This window comes from Manis javanica, chromosome 10 (assembly GCF_040802235.1).
Source record: "Manis javanica isolate MJ-LG chromosome 10, MJ_LKY, whole genome shotgun sequence".
Taxonomy (NCBI): domain Eukaryota; kingdom Metazoa; phylum Chordata; class Mammalia; order Pholidota; family Manidae; genus Manis; species Manis javanica.
Genome location: NC_133165.1, coordinates 93,662,753 through 93,682,260, shown reverse-complemented (window position 1 = coordinate 93,682,260; position 19,508 = coordinate 93,662,753). Strand labels below are relative to the sequence as shown.

At 40.9% G+C, this 19,508-nt stretch overlaps 1 long non-coding RNA gene across 1 annotated transcript; it reads right to left on the bottom strand.

Moving 5' to 3' along the window:
* Window positions 1–9,532: 9,532 nt before the first annotated feature.
* LOC118973306 (uncharacterized) lies at window positions 9,533–18,426 on the bottom strand. Its single transcript, XR_005062570.1, has 3 exons — window positions 18,323–18,426; window positions 16,974–17,090; window positions 9,533–9,727 (listed from the first exon to the last, which is right to left on the bottom strand). It is a non-coding gene; the product is annotated as an uncharacterized lncRNA (long non-coding RNA).
* Window positions 18,427–19,508: the final 1,082 nt, after the last annotated feature.

The window sequence follows — 19,508 nt, the reverse complement described above, 5'->3', positions numbered from 1 at the left end:
ACCTTAAACTTTGGAGTCTTGCTCTAGGGTTCTTTCTAACACATTATGTTCTTTTAAGATGCAGACAGCCCACTCCTCTTTTGTTTTTTTTTTCCTGAGGAAACAGTTCAGAGAGTCGAAGTGATGGATTCAAGATCACATAGTTGTTGGTTGCATTAGACCTTGAATCTGAATTTCCTAACTTCTTGCCCAGTACTCTTTTCATAATACCAGGCTATAAAGGACAGAAGTTTGAACTAAAAGCCCTGAAGAATTCTTCCTTACTGTATCAATCCCATAGGACAGTATCTTTGTAAATGTCACACAATAAAATTCAAGGGAAATAAATAAATAAGAGCTAAAATACATGACACATTTACTATGTACTGGGATCTTTAAATTAACTTTACATGAATTCACTCACTTAATCCTTTTAAATAACCTCTGAGGTAACTTTATTTTCATTTTATCATTGGGAAACTGAGGCCCAGAGAGGTTAAGTAATCTGGCCAGGGATACACAGCCACAAAATGGTAGGCTGGAATGCACATCTAAGTATTAAGGCCCTGGCACCTGACCCTTAGGCTTTCATTTATTAAGCCAAAATATACCAATATTTCAAATTGAAAATAGCTGCTGACATGAAGTCACATTTGCTTAGAAAGGCCCTTTTAACAGGTAAATTAGTAACACAAAAAGCTGCATAAGGTAAATTTCACACCAATTAAGCACATAAATAACTAATGTCAATTATACATCATCTTATCTAGTCCGTAGCTATACTACTTGGTTCCTAAAACCATAGCAGATTTGGAAATTACATGCCACTGAATTTTTAAAAACAGTCTGTGCACTGCATTGTTGCTCACTCAGATCATTTCTATTCTTGGTCTGACCCACTGAAGTTCCCTATCCATTGTACACTTGACTTCATTATCACATAGTAATGATAGCTTGGGATTATGAAGAATTTTCCTCTAAAGACTTGAATTACTTTGTATATTTATATGACATATCAGAATAGTTAAGAATACATAGACTTTTTCTCTCTCTGTCAGAGATGGGGAAATGAAGTGCAGGATTTTCAGATGCCCGGGAGTGCAGTGGGCAGGGGGCAGAAGCTGAGTGTCTCTGCCGTCTTTGGAACACTACTCCAGGGTTCAACGCAAAGGGCAGGAGAACCTGACTGAGCACTGTCTTTGCAGCCCAGCCAGCCATCTGGCCGTGTTGTCTTCTCTTCCTCAGGAAGAGACTCAGACATTGTCTTTAGATTCTGTAGCCAGTACAAGGAATTCCTCTGGGCTTTGTATCATCAGAGGCAGAGAAGTGTAGCTTCCCCTCACTAGAAAATTTTACTAATTAACAGGGGTTATGTGTAGTGAGTGAACAGAGACCCCTGAGTCTCCATAAACCATTGAATTTCCATGTGATACACCATCCAAGAAGTCCTCCTGCATTTGAAGTAGTAAGCTTCTTCCTGAAGGTATGCAGTTTGTAGAGAGCTGGTTACTCAAGAGTCCCTGGGAGAAATGCAAACAAAGAGCCACCTAGAATCATAATAAAGAAAAGGAGCCCTCACTTTTACTCTTTTTGTCCTTCACTTCTTTCCGTAAGTGCAAATTCTACAGATAACTTCAGTAGTTTGGTAATTGCTGAATTACAGGAAGGCTAAAAGCCATTTAGTTTGCTTATTACTTATGAAAACCAAAAGAAAAAAAGAGGGGGTGTCAAAATTTTCTAGCTACATTTACCCATCTTTCCAAATAAATAAAAATGGATCATCATCATCACCATCATCATAGGTTATTGCTCGTTTAGTCCTTGCAGTGTGGCCGATGCTCTAGAGCCATGATCTCATTTGTTCCTCACCACCATCATAAGAAGTGGATAGTATTATCTTGAGAGCTGTGATGATGGCTATCAACATGACACAGCTAGTTGGACTTAGAACTGAGACCACCTGTGTCAATATGTCTTAGTTATTTGTTCCATGAAAACCATGCCTGGGGAAGATAAGACCATAAACCAATAAATAACTTCTCTGTTTGCTTCAGGAAATTCCTACAGATCAATTTATCCTAGATAACAGTCTGCTTACCCAGGGCAAACTTCTTGTTTTCATCAAACCATAGCTACCATCAAGACTTGCTTTAAGACCCTCACCTTGCTGGATCCACAAATTCTAAACTAGTTGTCAGGATTGTAGCCCAGTCTTAATCCAATTCCTCCTTGAAAGACTCTTTTGAAGTCACTTGAACTCAGACCCCAAAACACTATAAATATCCTCTGCTGGCCTCCCTTTTCTGAAGACTACTAAGACTTTTCCAGGGTGGTATCTTCCGTATTCAATTGTCTGGTAATATTTTGAGGAATTCAATAATCCTGGCTTTACAAATGAGCAAATAGAAGCCCTGAAACCCTCTGGGGTTTCACTTCATTGAGGGGTTCCTACCTAGGACTGTCTGATCTCCTCCCGTGTTCCTGATCTTTCTGCTATGCTTTCAGTTGGAATAAAAGTCCGATTTTTTTCAGTTTTACCTTGAACTTATTTGACTAAGATTAAAGAGAAATGCAAACAATGGTCTAGTTTACAGTCCTGTGAAAGGCAGTTGCCATGTGACCTTATGTATTAGTTAGCCATAGAAATTTAACACTCTTTTTCATAATAAACCCCAGCAATGGTGACCCACCAACATTGTCTAAATGAAGGATGTAAGTCAAACAAGAGCCAAGATAGACAAACTTACAATTGGTGTGACTTTTAAACTGTTGGTAAATTATTCAACTGGTATAATAGTTTGCTAGGACTGCTGTAACACATTACCACAAAGTTGGCGGCTTAAAGCAACAGCAACTTGCTCTCTCATAGTTCTGAAGGCCACAAGTCCAAAATCAAGGTGTCTGCAGGGCCACGGTCCTTCTGGGGATTCTGTGGGAGAATCTGTCCCACACCTGTCTGCTAGCTTCTGGTGGCTTCTGGCAGGCCTTGGCTTTCCTCGTCTGGGGCTTCCTAACTCCAATCTCTGCTTGTCTTCATGTGATTTTCTCTTCATGTGTCTCCATTTCTTCTCCTTTTCTGTCTCTTATAAGGACACACCATTGGATATAAGGCCCACCCTAATTCTGAGTGATCTCTTGTCTAAATTCCATCTGCAAAGTTCCGTTTTGCAAATAAGGTCACATTCTGAGGTTCCAAGAAGACATATCTTTGGGGACCATAATTCAACCCACTACAGCTGATAAAGTTTATTATTGACACTGTATTATCATCAACATTAAGTCTAAAATTAAAATGCCAACCAAATATAAGATGGAGAAAAATGTAACAATAGCTGCTTTTAAAAATATGTGGTCTTTGAATAAAAAAGATTGATATAAAGCACCTTTTATGGGGCATTCCAGTGAGGTTCTGATGTTTGATGATAGAAATGCGTATATGGAATTAGAGAAAACCTTATTCATAACATTGATTGTTATGTAGATACAATGGCTTTGTGAACAGATCATTTTTCAGAAATGTATCAAATGTTTATCTAAAGACTTTGATATTCCACGCACTGGGGAGGGACTTGAATGATAAAAGTAGTCATAGCTCTTACCATCTCCAGTTTGCAAAAAGAAACAGTGAGAAAGAAGATCGTGAAATGGTAACTTGATGACCAGTCGCATCTTCAAACCATCAGTGGACATCTTAAGATTCAATATATGATTCCTATAGCTGTTAGCAAAATAATTTATAACAACTACTCGTTTTTCTTCCTTTGTTACCACATCAATAATATACTAATTTCTGAATCACAGAGTTTAATCAGAATTTTTTAAACTTTTTGACCCTGTAGAAATACATTTACATTGTGTTCTAGTATATGTGTCACTGAAATAGAAATTCACACAAAAAGATTTACTTTTAGAACCACAATGCATTCTGGTATTTTCTGTCCCATTGTATTTTGTTAGTGTTCTAATTTCAAAACTCACTAATGGATGATCAGTTTATTAGATAACATTACCCTCTCCTCACCATATCCATCCCAATACATACTAACGAGATTTCATGACAAGTAGCTGTCTTGCATTTTGTGCAGTAAATATTTGGACATAATCTCATTCATATGAGTTTGGTATGAACAATATTTCTGGGGACTTAAAGACACAGTTCAGTATTTGGGAAAACTACATTTGATGATTTTACATCAGCTTTTATATTGTTAGAACACATTTTTTCTGAATATATGTAAGCCTTTAAAACATTAATAAATGACATTTGGCATCTGTTTCCTATTTTCCACAGACCAATTTATTGACTACCCAGTAGTAGCTTCAGCCTGTCCTCAGCTTTGGGCTGCCAGAGCGCTGCATGGTACCTCTGCATGATGTTATAACTCTCAGGCTCAACTCTGTTTCTGTTACTCTGTTGCACATCCTCGGCAGAGAGCCTCTGCTTCAGCTCGGTCAGCTGTTCTGGTCCATCAGTGGTAAACTGACTGGGTGTGCTCATGCATGTTATGTGGCTGCCTTTCCAGAGGTCGCCGAGAGGTTAGGCAGCAGTCAGAGTGCCAGCAGAAGTAGATGACACACTGAAACTGGCAAAATTGGAGACAATTTTAATAAAAAAGGTGATTTATAAAGGTCTGGGCAGAGTTTAAGAAAACCGTGAGAAACCACAGGGAGAGGATTTGGGTTAGTGAGCATGGAGTGCCATCACCACGCCCAGGCCCCAGGTGGCAAAGTGAGGGGGCACTTCCCAGAACTTGGAAGGAGAGGCCTGGTCCACAGCCCCGTGGCCTTTGGTTGAGGAGCAGAGCCATCCACAGTGACTCCACAGGGAGGCCACCCAGGGAACAAGTACCTCAATCTCACTCTTCCCTTCCTCCAGTTTCTTGCTGGTTCTTTCTGCCCCATCAGCCCAGCGTGCCTGGGAGCTAGAGGACAAGGGGAGGCACAGCAATGTGGGTCAGGATCCAGGAGCAGAGAGCCGGCAGCCAGGATCTGGGGAAGTAAATGCAAAGTATCTGGAAGCACAGGAGGTGTGGATGAGGAGGGGATGATTGGCTTCTCCAGGGCAGGGGAGGTCAGGAAAGCTTTCCAGAGGTACAAGCATCTTTTTAACTACAGCTAAAGACTTAGGGGACCCCTACATGTCAGGCACTGCTCTAGGTGTTATCTGTTTTAACTCATTGAATCCTAAAATAGTTCTCTGAGGTGGATATTATTGTCATCCTCATTTTGGGGAGGAGGGGGCTCTTTATTTTATATTATTTATTTATTTATTATCAAATGTACATCACAGTGGTTCAACAACCTCCGCCTGCCCCTCACTCCCACCCACTTGGTAGCCACTAGTCACTTCTCAGTGTCTTTGAAGCTAATGCTGTTTTTGTTCCTTCTGTTTTGCTTTGTTTTTATATTCCACAAAAATGTGAAATCATATGGTATTTGTCTTTCTCCACCTGGCTTATTTCACTGAGCATAATACCCTCTAGATCCATCCATGTTGTTGCAAATGGCAGGTTTCTTTTCTTTTTATGGCTGAATAATATTCCATTATGTATGTTGCAAATGGCAGGTTTCTTTTCTTTTTATGGCTGAATAATATTCCATTATGTATATGTAGTATCTCTTTTTATCCATTCATCTATTGATGGACACTTAGGTTGCTTCCATATCTTGGTTACTGCAAAGAGTGTGGTGATAAACATAGAGGTACATATATCTTTTTCAATCAAAGATTTTGTTTTCTTTGGGTAAATTCCTAGGAGTGGAATTACTGGGTCAAATAGTATTTGTATTTTTAGTTTTTTGAGGGACTTTCATACTGCTTTCCACAAAAATTGCAGCAATTTGCAGTAACACCAACAGTATAAAAAGGTTCCCATTTCTACGCATACTCATTAGCATTTGTTGTTTCTTGTCTTTTGGATAGTGGCCATTCTAACTGGTGTGAGGCAATATCTCATTGTGGTTTTAATTTGCATTTCCCTGATAATTAGTGAGTTGAAGCATCTTTCCATGTCCTTGTTGGCCATTTGTATTTCTTCTTTGGAGAGGTGTCTGTTCAGATCCTCTGCCCACTTTTTCACTGGGTTATTTGTTTTTTTGTGTTGGGGTGTATGAGTTTTTTATGTATTTTTTATTTTAACCCCTTTTCAGATGAGTCAGTTACAAATATATTCTCTCACACTGTAGGATGCATTTTTGTTCTGCTGATGGTGTCCTTTACCATAGAGAAGCTTTTCAGTTTGATGTAGTTGCACTTCTTTGTTTTTGATATTATTTCCCTTGCCTGAGATGTGTCTGGGAAAAAATTGTTCATGCTTATATTCAAGAGAGTTTTGCCTATGTTTTCTTCTGAGAGTTTTATGGTTTCATAACTTACATTCAGGTCTTTGATCCATTTTGAGTTTACTTTTGTGTATGGGGTTAGACAATAATCCAGTTTCATTCTCTTGCATGTAGCTGTCCAGTTTTCCCAACACCAGCTGTTGAAGAGGCTATCTTTTCCTCATTGTATATTCATGGCTCCTTTATCATATATTAATTAACCATGTGTGCTTGGATTTATATCTGGGCTCTCTATTCTGTTCCATTGATGTATGGGTCTGTTCTTATGCCAATACCAATTTGTTTTGATTACTTAGCTTTGTAGTAGAGCTTGAAGTCAGGAAGCATAATACCCCCTATTTTATTTTTCTTTTTCAGTATTGCTTTGGCTATTTGGGGTCCTCTCTGGTTCCATATGAATTTTGGAACTATTTGTTCTAGTTCATTGAAGATTGTTGTTGGTATTTTGATAAGGATTGCATTGAATAAGTAAATTGTTTTGGGCAGGATGGCCATTTTGACAATATTAATCTTTCCTATCTATGATCATGGGATGTATTTCCATTTTTTGGTGACTTCTTTAATTTATCTTGTGAGTATCTTGTAGTTTTCAGAGTATAGGTCTTTCACTTCCTTGGTTAGGTTTATTCCTAGGTATTTTATTCTTTTACATGCAATTTTAAATGGAGTTATTTTCCTGATTTCTCTTTCTACTAGTTCATTGTTAGTATATAAGGCAACAGATTTCTATGTATTAATTTTGTATCCTGCAACTTTGCTTAATTTAGTTATTAGTTCTACAGGGTTTTCTATGTACAGTATCATGTCATCTGCAAATAGTGAGACTTTAACTTCTTCCTTACCAGTTTGGATGCCTTTGATCTCTTTGCGTTGTCTGATTGCCAGACCTCCAGTACTATGTTGAATAAAAGTGGGGAGTGTGGGCATCCTTGTCTTGTTCCCGATCTTAGAGGAAAAGCTTTTAGCTTTTCACTCTTAAGTATGATGTTGGCTGTGGGTTTGTTGTATATGGTCTTTATTATGTTGAAGTATGTACCCTCTATACCCATTTTGTTGAGAGTTTTTATCATGAATGGTTGTTGAATTTTGCCAAATACTTTTTCAGCATCTGTTGAGATGGTCATGTGATTTTGATCCTTCTTTTTGTTAATGTGGTGTATGATATTGATGAATTACGAATATTGTACCATTGTTACATCCCTGGAGTAAATCCCATTTTGTCATGATGGTGATCTGTCTGATGTATTTTTTGATTCAGTTTGCTAGTATTTTGTTGAGGATTTTTGTGTCTATATTCATCAAGCATATTAGTCTTTTTTTGTGTGTAGTGTCTGTCTGGTTTTGGTGTGCTAGTGATGCTGATCTCATAGAATAAGTTTGGAAGTATTCAGGATGGGGCCCTTTTTATTGAAGTTTAACACACATACAGAAAAATACATGTAATGAATGGACAGCCCACTGATTTTCACAAAAACCACCTGCTCTTGTCACCAATCCCCAGATCAAGGAACAGAAGCTACCAGCCCCTGAGAAGTTCCTTTCCAGTCTCTACTACCCTCAGTGGTGTCCACCATCCACTGATGATTTTTGCCTGTTTTTGAACATGTGTATTGACATTGTGTAGCACTAATCATGTGACATCTTTGCTTGACATTATGTTTGCAGCAATAGACTTGTTTTTCAAAAATTGTGATAAAATATACATAACATGAAAGTTATTATTTTAATCATTTTTCTGCTTTCTTGAGAGATAATTGACAAAAATTGTATATGTTTAAGGTTACAACTTGATGTTTTAATATATGTATGCACTGTGAAATAATCACCACAGCTAAACTAATGGGCATGTCTGTTATCTTATAGTTAGCATTTTCTTTTTTCATTTTAAGTAATTTTAAGTGTACAATTCAGTGGCATTAAGTACATTCACAGTGATGTGCAATCATCACCTCTATCCATCCCCATAACTTTTTCATCATCCCAGATAGAAGTTTTCTACCTGTCAAACAGAAACTCCCCTTCTTCCCTCCCCCCAGCCCCTGGTACCCACTATTACTTTCTGTCTCTATACATTTACCTATTCTAGGTCCCTCAGATAAGTGGATTCATGCAATATAAATCCTTTTGTGTCTGGGTTTTTTCACTTAATATAGTGTTTTCCAGGTTCAAATTGTCACGTTCATTTTACAGTTGATCCAGGTTCAAATTGTCACCTTCATTTTACAGTTGAGGAAACTGAGGTACAGAATTGTGAAGAAAGCAAGCGGGGAGCCCAGGATAAGAACCCAGGCAGTCTGGCTCCAGAGCCTGAGCACTTAGGAGCTTCACTAGGCTGTCTATCAGTGGGTCTTGTATTCACAGAGTCAATGACAACTATTTAAATCATGGGCCGGGCCAGCTGCATGTCCCTGACTACTTCTCAGAGTCTACCCTCCCAGAGTAGGATGACTTGACATTCACATTTTCTCTCATGTGCTGCAAAAGGAAGAATTTTTCTTTATCTTTGTCTGATTAAAAGGGCCAACTTTTCCTCTTAATTGCAGACTCTTAGTCAACTGTTTCTGTAGTTCATTCATCAGTATCCATGATTACTCTGATCCCATCCCTGAAAACAGCATCCCATTCCAGAGCTGCCACTGGTTCTCACAGCTCCCTATTGAGTAGAGTGCATCCTCCCCCCATTCGTAACTCCATACAATTTGCTCCAATTATCAGTTTGTTGCAGAGCATGCTGTTGACATGGGAACTGGAACAATCCCTTTTGAAGCCAAAGATGCCAGTCTGGCTACTGTTAGGAACAGAGGAGCCAGCTTGGCAGACACCAGTATGTCTCATCCAAAGTGAATGCAGAGGGCCAACAGAGCCTGGGGCCAAGTTCCTCCCAATCCTCGAGCAGTGCAATCACAGAGAATTCATGCATGTTTATGAGCAGTTCGCACATGTCTGACTTTTTCCGGCCAGAACCTCTGAATTCTTGCATTGCAGAATGCTGGGTGCCAAGTAAAGATAGGTAGTGTTGCTATCTTTGATGGCATGACTCAGAGGCTATGGATCTCTCCAGCAAAGAGAGAAGGCTGTTGTCCTTTGAGTGCAGAAATGATGTGGCAACACCAAGACATAAGTGAGTTTTTTAATTTGGGAATTTTCAAATACAAGGCTGTCTATGTACCAATTACCCACTTAAAGAAATGATCAATATTCTGCCAACAGATTTTCTTCCTGCAATACAATGAATTATCGTTCTGGTCCTATCTGTCAACAAACACAGACAATCTAACCAAAATGCTGGCTCCTCATCCTCTATTTGCTCTTTAATTATCACAGTGTTTTGCAGCTCAATCCTCCTCTCTGATCTCGTCCAGGTATGAACTTTAAATGCTGTTCATTCTTGTCAGGAGTCACTTGGCTGTAGGGAAAAGAAACTGAAACTCAACTACCTGAAGCAAAAATGGGAATTGTTAGATTCACATAATCATGAAGTCAGTTTCAGGAATAACAGAGTCCAGAAGCTCAATGCTGCATCAGGATGTGCTGTCTCCCTTGGTCACTTGACTGTTTTCTGACCTCATTTTCATCAGGTTATGGTTCCAAGGTGGTTAAAAAAAAAAAGCACTGCTAAGTTTGCATTATACCAGTTTAGCAATCCTGGCAGAAAGAAAATTCTTTGTTCCTGATTGTTCCATTAGAAGTCCTTTGGCTAATTCTTATTGAATTGACCGAATTGCTTTGAGCATTCCTTAAGAACCACTGTGACCAGGTGGATGGTCAATACCAGCTATCCAGCCCTGAGATTCCTGCTTTCTACTTGACCAGAGAGGGGCTTGGCACTTTGATTAATAGCCACATCCAGGGCCACATCCAGGTTTCTAGCCTGGAAGAAGGAATATTTCCCCAAAAGAAAATCAGGATGCTTTCAGCAAAAGACATGGAACATTGTGCTTGACTCCACTGCATCATGCACATGTTGGAGACTCCCAGATTTGTTTCTCTCCATCCCAACTTCAGCCCTGAACTCCAGGTGCATCTGTCCTACTGCCTCCTTAACATATCTCACAGGCATCTCAAACTTGACTAGGCTCAAAGGTATTTCTTGGTTTAGCGCATTCTGCCCTCACCCAATCTCCATCCTTTACTCCTTTTGGTTATTAGCAACAGTTATTGGCACAGCCTAACTTAGGCAGAGGGAATGTATGGGAAGGCTTCTGGGACTCACCCATCAGAATTGATGGAAGGCTGGAGTCCTGGGCTTAGGAAGTAGGAAGTGTAGCAACTGCCTTATAAAAGAAAAATGTGTTAGGAGGTTGCCCCTGGAGAGACTGAATTTTGTCCTTTTGCTCAAGATTAAAAAGAACTATCTATAAGGAACACCTTAGTTGTCCAATTGGACTACCTTTTGGCTTGACTTCAGCCCATAAGAACAAGGTGTTCTCCAACAAGAAGCAGGGGTGCTGTTAGGAAATGGATGCTAGATATTCAAATGTACAACACATATGCCCTTCACACTACTGTCTTCGCAAATCAGTAATCATCCTCTCCATCCAACAGGTTGCTCAAGTCGAAAGTGTGGAAGAGAGCCTGAATTCCTCCCCTCCTCCCACCCCACCCCCAAATCATCAGCAAGCTCTGCAGTTCTACTTTGCAAAGGCATCCTGAAGATGTCCATTTTTGTGTCTCCTTGCCGCCACCTCCCTCATCCACACCATCATTATCTCTTACCTAGACCCCCAGAATGGCCTCCAACTGGTCTCTCTGTCTTCTGTTTTACTCCATACAGCTACCAGTATGATCAGCTCAAAATATAAAACAGTTCCTGTTGCTCCCTGCTTTAAAGCCCTTCAATTATATTTTGTTGCTCTTAGAATTAATCCACATCACTGATCACAGGGTGGCTGTATAGCAGAGTGGTTATGAACTCAGGCCCTGGAACCAGATTGCCTGGGTTTAAATCTAAGCTCTATCCCTGACTAGCTGGATCTTCTTTGGAAAGTTACATAACCTCTTTGGGCCACAGTTTCCTCATTTACAAAGTGGGAATAATAATAGTATTTAGTTACAAGACTGCTGTGATGATTAAATCACTAATACATATAGATTGCTTGAATAGTGTCTGATACAGTAAGTGCTGAATGAATATTAGCTGTCATGTGATCTGGTAGCTGGTCTTCTGCCAGACTACATTTCCTTTTGCTCTACAACCTTTGTCTCCGTGATCCCACCAGACTGATAGTGTGATTTCTTACAGCATCCCAATTCTTTCTATCTCAAGGCCTTTGCCTTTGCTGTTATGCATGCCCACACGTCCTTCCACCAGATTTCACATGGCCAGTACCTTTTTAACTTTAGGTTTCAGCTTACACATCACCTTTTCCAGAGAGGGCTCATGCTATCCAAATTCATCTGATGTCTGTCCTGCTGATATCCCTTAGTGCACTTATATGGCCATATAACAGAGTGGTTATGAACTCAGGGAAGTGTGATGCACTTGGAGTCAAGAATCTCAGCTTCCCTTGCGGAATCTGCTACTTTGTACCTGGGTAACTATAAGGAAGTCACCATTTCTCTGAGCCTCAGTTTCCTTGACTGAATATGGAGATTAAACACAATGCCTTCCAAGGATGTGGAGAAATTGGGACTCTTGTGCATTGCTGGTGGGAGTGTAAAATGGTATAGCCACTATGGAAGACAGTATGATTCCTCAAAAAATTAAAAATAGAATTACCATGTGATACAGCAATTTCACTTCTTGGTTTATACCTCAAAGAATTGAAAGCAGGGATTCAAACAGATATTGTACACCAATGTTTATAGTAGCATTATTCACACTAGTCAAAAGGTGGAGGCAACCCAAGTGTCCTGAGAAGGATGGATAAACTAAATGTGATATATGCATACAGTGGAATATTATTCAGCCTTAAAAATGAAGGAAATTCTGATACATGCAAAACATGGATGAGCTGTGGAAACATAATGCTGAGTGAAAATAAGCCAGACGTGAATGGACAGACGCTGCATGATTCCTCTCTCTAAGGTGCCTAGAAGGGGCAAAGCCATGGAGACAGAAAGTGGAATGGTGGTTGCCAGGACCTGGGAGGAGGTGAAAACGAGGAGTTGCTGTTTAGTGGGTACAGAGTCTCAGTTTGGGATGATGGAAGAGTTCTGGAGATGGATGGTGATGATGATTGTACAAGAACATGAAAATACTTAATTCACTGAATTTTGTACTCAAAAAGGGTTAAAACAGTAAATTTTATGTTATATATATTTTACCACAGGAAAAAGTACTATCTTTCTCTCATGGTAGTTTCAAACATTAAATGAGAGGCTGTATGTCATCGCTCACCATAGTTGGTATTCAGTTAAATTGGTGTGAAATGAGTGGCAAATAAGGAGAATCTTTTAGCCTTGACACATTTCTCAGCAGAGACATTATTGCACATAAGATGTAGTGAAAAGCATCCCATAAAGAGCACTAACGGATGAACTTGGTGGCCTTTACTAATATCCCACTCCACCTTAGCCTGACCTGGGTTGAGAGGAGGGGAGACCACACGAGATCACCCTCATTGCTTGCTCTAAAGCCGGCCAAGAGGCTGGGGAAGTAAACTCAATTAAAGAAGGTGACAAAATGCTGGAGCGTCCCCCACACTCAACCACAGAGGCCTTCACCACTGTCTCATCTGGGTGGTGGTGGCTGCAGTGAGTGGGCTTCCCTTGGCTTTTCTCTGTGAATGCAGGCAGAAAAAGAGAAAAGAAAAGGAAGTGAATTGATTGTGCAGTTGGGAAAGATATCAGAGCAGCTCAGAGAAAAGCTTTAGGAATCACTAGAAAAACTGGAAAGAGACTCAACCCAGCTGGGGTTTTCTCTCTCCCTTCTGTCTCTCTCTCTACTCCTTGTGTGCTGGCCCACTTCCCTTGTATTGTAGATGGCATATGCTTTTCTGCATAGCAAGGAACATGTCTGCTTGCCACCCAAGCACAGCCATGTCAGCAGAAAAATATCCCCTCTCTGTGCTGTGTTATTTAAATTGGCCAGGATGATGTAACAAACATACCCAACCACGCCGTTCATTCACAGTTTATCTCAACTGGGTTCTCCAAGAAGCACACTTAGAGCATTTAGTGTGCAGAATGTTTATAAGGGAGTGTTCTTAAATTTAAAATCTATAGGAAACAAGGAATGGAAGCAGGATTGGGCAAGAGAGAAACCGAGCTGCAAGTTAGGCCCGATGACATCCTTAGTCAACCCCACAGAAGCCCTGGAGCTAAAATGGCTTGTGAGAGACGGCCCACATTGCCCTGCAGTGGGTGGGCCTACACTCCCACGCTGGTTGATCACTGGATGTGGGCTTCCCTTGGGGGAGCATAACCTCGGTGAGCAAGGCTCTCAGGGCAGAGGCAGACCCTGAAGGGGCTGATGGTTGAAAGGTCTTTGCCAACAGCATTCTCTCAGCTGGGTTATTAAGTCCTTTAATGAAATGGAATCTGGGCAGTGGATCACAGTGTCCATTACAAATAGTAGAAATGTATTTCTTGCTCATCTGACATTCCTGGCAGGTGTTCAGTTAGGGAAGTAGGCTCTCTTCCATGCAATCAGTCAAGTACCCAAGCTCCTACCATCTGTGGCTTCACCAAAGTGTAAGACCTCATTGTCATTTACATCCAGCTGGAAGAAGACACAAAAGCATGGAGGAGCACACCTGGGAGGACTTTCAGGCCAAATCTGAACGTGTATACATTGTTTCTGCTCATATTCCACTGACATGGTAATTCTGAACTGCAAGGGAAGCCATATGCCAGGAAGAAGAGGAAATGGGTTTTGGTGAACAGTTACTAGTTTCTGCCGCAGATGCTCTTACCCCTTCTTGTCACCCCCTGGATTCTGATACCAGTGTTGCTTCTGACACTTCCTTCTATTTACCACCTCATGGAATGTGGTTACTGTTCCCGTGAGCAGCAGCCTCCTCCTCATGACCAAGTTCCCCAGTCTTGATAATGTGTTTCTCTTACTACCTATTCGTGTCCTCCAAATTCCTTGCTCTGCTTTTCACACTGGAGACTTTCAGTCTTCAGAGTAAATAGCATCCCTTGATAATTCTTCTCCCATGGGCCCCTTAAGCCTCCACTCCTTAGAGCCTTTACAATCTACCAGCTTCTCCACATTCTCTTCTTCTCCCTCTCTCTCTCAGGTTAAGATGCAGAAGTCACACAGATGTGCACACAACCTTGTCCACTACTCCTGAAATCTGCTTTCCTCTTGACTGTGCTGAAGACATGAAATTGCCCTAAGTTTTCCTTTATTTTGATTTAAAAAATTTTAATGTTTTCTGTCTGAGCTTACTGTTCAATTGCTTTCTACATCTGCTTTTAAGGATCCAATTGGCAGGAAATCTGAGCAGAATTCTCAACAGGGCTTAGTAGGTAATGCTTTGGGCATTGAGTATGTTCTTCTCTTCTCTCTCCCTCCCTTCCATCCTCCCTTCTCCCTTGGCAGATAGCTAGCTGACTACCACAGGCTTGCGCTGTCTTTCTGTTGTGTGAGCTCTGCCTGACCGGGCTCCCCCTTGTGACTAAGTGGTGCCATTGATTAGTTTTGGACAATGGAATGGGGGCAGAAGTCACTGGTGTCACTTTGGGCCAAGGTAGTGAGTATGCACTCTGCTTTCCCCATGCCCTGTTTCCTGTCTACAGTGCTCTTAGAGACCACATGTTGAAAGTGGCAGTGTCATAAGTTGGAAGAAGATTGGATCCCCAAGTTACCACTTGCAAGAGAAATGCCCAGTCAGGCACATCTGCTTCAGACTTTGCATAAATTGGGCTTGTTTGTTACTGGACTTACATTTAGCCCACTCTGACTAATGCACTCTCTTCCTTTGTTCAGTATTTTTCAGCCCCTGGTGTTTGCCGAGCACAATGCTAGGTATTAAGGTTGCAAAGATAAATAAAACACAGTCCCTTCACTCAAAGAACTTACAATCTAGGGTGGAGAAATAGATGTATCTTACATATCTTTTTAATGGTGTATAAGTCCTACATTGCATATATGTATAGACTGTTATGGGAGAAAAGCGCAGGACATCTAAGTTCACCTGCATGGGAATTGGAGTGGGAGTGGACAGGGTAATGAGAGGTCATTTAGGTGACATGCTTTCCAAAGAGATGGGCATGAACAAAGGTGGAGACAGGGAAAGCAAATTCACTAGTATGTATGTGCAATGAGTAAAAAGAGTATGCAAGGATAACAAACTAGGAAATGTTGATTAGGATGTGCTGCAAGTTTGATTCTATATGGGGAGAAATTCACTCAGTGTGGACCATTATAACAAAGTCTCAAATGTAATTAAAGCTCTACTTAAAATTAATAACTGTCCTGTGGGACCACAATACATTTGACTTTCTGGGAAAGAGTCATATCAGGACTTAGTTTGGAAGGTTTCTTTTCACATAATCTTAACTCTAATGAGTGCTTGATTTCAGTAGAACAAACTCTACTTAAAGTGAACCACACTATTTCAGAGATAGACAATTACATGTATTTTTCATTTCCTGTGTACTTAGAAAATCTGCTTTTTGTTATCACCTGTGTGTGCTGCTTTCCAGGGTATTCTAGTAGCCATTGGACAGAAAACCTAGCTTTAACCTTAGTTCTTCTGATAGTATTACATTGAAGCATATGAGATGGTCAGTATTCACATTTTGTACCTAAATGATGGCAATTTTGTAGTTTTCTACCAAATATACTTGTGGGTGGTAGATTGAATTCTTGGTCCCGATTCTCCACTCCTTATAATAATATTATATATTCACACCCTTGTCCTAGCCCCATCACAGGAACATGTACTACTCCTCTCCTTGACTTTGGGCTTTGCCATGGAATTTGCTTTGGGCAGGAGAAGATTAGCAGGAATGATGTAAGCAGAGGCTTGAAATGTGCTTTCATAGTTAGACTTTTCTTGTGCTTCTGTATCCCCAAGTAGTCCTTGTGCCTTCATGCTGGGCTTAGAAGGCAGTGTGATCCTGATTCTAGAAAGGGACCCGAGATAGGGACATTCCTTTTTTACCTTCATGGTTGGCTGGATCTGGGGCAGCCATCTTGGGACCATTACAGAGCCTGCCTTGAGAAGACAGGCCATTGCACAAAGGACGGTAGAGAGGCAAGACAGGAAGAGCCTCTGTCCTGGTCATGCCGCTAAGCCATTGAATTCACCAGCCCTAGATATTCCCTTTTTCAAAACCACTTTGTTTGGGTTTTATATTACTACTAGTTGATAGCATCCCAATGGATCACTCAAAAATCATATGTCTGACTTCTAATTGATAGAGATGTTTAAGGTTATAAAAAGATTTAAGTACAAAATTGAATAATTGTCCCCATCTGAATAGATCCTTCAAGTTCTTACCAGCCTTGGTTATAAGATGACGCTGGAGAAGGTCCTCTGAGGGTTGATTAAGTCTGACTTCTTTCATTTTGGTTCATCATCAAATTCTGTCTTGTATTATAATTTCCACTCTTTTTAAAGTGCAGTTTCCTTAAAGGAAGGAAACTGGTCCAAGGTTTAGAATTTGTGTATTATATATTTTGTTGGCCTGGGGTTACTAGCAAGGTCAATTCATGATTAACGTCCATGCACAGCTCTCACCTCTCCGGCACCCACCTTTGGGAAAAGGTAACACTGAATAGTCTGAAGTTCATCAGCTCTGAGTTCAAGTCTTGGTTAGCTGGGGTGATCTTGTGCAAGTCATATAGTGTCTTTGAGCCTCAGTCTCCTCATCTGTAAAATAGGGATAATGATATAGACTTCAAGGTTTGGGAGTGAAGTATAAAGTGTCTGGCACATAATAAGCACTCTGCAAATGATTATTGCCTCCCTCCTCCCCATCTATCAGGGCAAAGAGTGTCTTTGAGATTAAAGAGCACTAGGCTAAAAATCACAGTGGCTGGCTTGGAAAAGCCCGTGCCTTACTACTAAAGTCAGTAACAATTATTTTCATAAACCAGAAATAAGATACATTTATTTATACTAACACATTTATTTATGTAAACAAATAAATATGTGTTTATAGAAATAGCAATGTGTTATCAGGAAGAAAGATGGTAACAGAAGGAGGGATTATAGATACCCTCACTTAGATCCTCTAACCATGATTTTATTTTTAATGTAAAATATATGATCTAGATGTCTTTGACAATGGCAGTTTATTTTTAGATTCTTCTCTTTAAAACTCAGGAGGTATTCTTTTCCCCATGAATATCCTAAATGCCAATTTCCCAGGACATCTCCCAATTAGGATAAGATTGCTTTTTGCTTGTCTGAAATTTGGTAATGTCATTTCTCCCAGGCAGAGAAAGTGTGTGTGTGCATGCACACACACACATACACACAGTTCTTCTAATAGCAAGAATTCAAAGCTATCTGGAGGAATCCAATCTCTGTGGACCAAACTAAAGTTTCCTATCCTCTGTGGGATGACTGATACTCCCACTGGTTTCTCTGTACCTTTCTTCCACCCCCAACAGTGCCTGAAAATCAGGGATTGCCTTTGGGCTGCACTAGCTAATGCTGTGGCCCATCAGGTTAGGCAGCTCCTGATGTCAAAGGCTTAGTTCAAGAGCTGGAATGGAGCCTCTGGGTGAAGAATAGATGAGGTAGAATAATCAACTCTCATACTTTTTATAGAGGGAAAATTAGGCATAAAGAGATACAAACTACTGCTCAGTCTCTAGCTAACTGGGGCCAGGGAAAGGCAAGATGCTGGTCAAGACTGCATAAGATCACTCATCACTCATGTATTGTGTGTCAATTACTGTTCCAGGCGAGGGAATACAGCTGTGAGCAGAATCCCAACTTCAAGGAGCTTATATTCTGTAGAAGAGAGATGATAAGGAAAAAAAATAAAGTAACAATTACAGTGTAAGGACTTTGAAAACAAAGCAGGAAAGGGGGACAGAGAGTGTATGGGGAGAGTTTTGCCATTTTAAGTAGGGTAATTGGGACAGACTCACCAGGTTTGAGAAAATCCTAGGACAAGGATTCCACACAGAAGAGCAGCCAGTGCAAAGGCCTTGAAGTGGCAACATGCCTGGAATGCCCACGAGGAAGCACGGAGGCCTTTGAGGCTGACGCAGAGTGAGCGAAGGGCTGTCACTAGATAGTGTCAGGGAGAGAGGGCGTGTGGCCCACACACGTTGGCCTTGTAGACTGGAGGACTTGAGCTTTTACACCTAGTAGAGTAGGAAGCTGTTGGCTGATTTTGAGCAGTGGAGTGACATGATTTGACTCACGTGTTAGAAAGAACCCTCTGGTTTCTGCAATGGAAAATAGATTGCCAAGGGACAAGGGGAGAGGTGAGGAGACCATTGCAATGATCTGAGTTGGGGGAGGGTGGCCTGGACCAGGCTGGTGGCAGTAGAGATGGGGAGCAGTTAGACACATTCTGGATTACATTCTGAAGGTAGAGCCGACAAAACTTCTGGACAGATCAAGTACAGGGTAAGAGAGCAACAGAGGAGTTAAGTGTGACCCCAAGGCTTTAGGCAACAGGAATGGTGGGGCTGCCATCAACTGGAATGGGGAGGATTGTGAAGGAGCAAGGGTTTGGGGAAAGATCAGAAGCCAAGTTTCAGGTGAGTCTGAGATGCCTTTAGAGAGCCAAGTAGGGATGTCAGGTGGGCAGCTGTTTGTATGAATCTGGAGTTCAAAAGCCCTAAATATAAAGCCCTAGCTGATGCCCAGAGCAGAGAGGATGATCTTCCCTCCCCACGTCCTTGACTCCCAGGTTCGGTTCATAAATTCTGAACTGAAGCACAGAACTGAAGACTCCCACATCAGTACTAATTGGAACACTATACGGCTTCTCCTTATTGTACAAGCCTGGAGTTGCTTTATAGAAAAAAAAATGTCTTGATTCAAGGACCAAATTTGCTTTTCAACCTCATCTTTATAAAAAGGGTGGCATAATTATGGATACAATTCATTTTCCTGCCCTCCAAAGGATAGTGAGTAAAAAAATTCAACACCCACACTCAGTGTTCTCTGTCTAGCCCTTAAACATACACCTTGTGCCAGGAGAACGATTCCCTTGCTGGATCCTCAAAGCCCGGTTCTTCATTTTCTGCTTTCTCCATGCCCTAGTCAATTGTTTTGGTTTCTCCTTTCTGGCCCTGGAATATTCTTCCTCTTGGCTCTCTG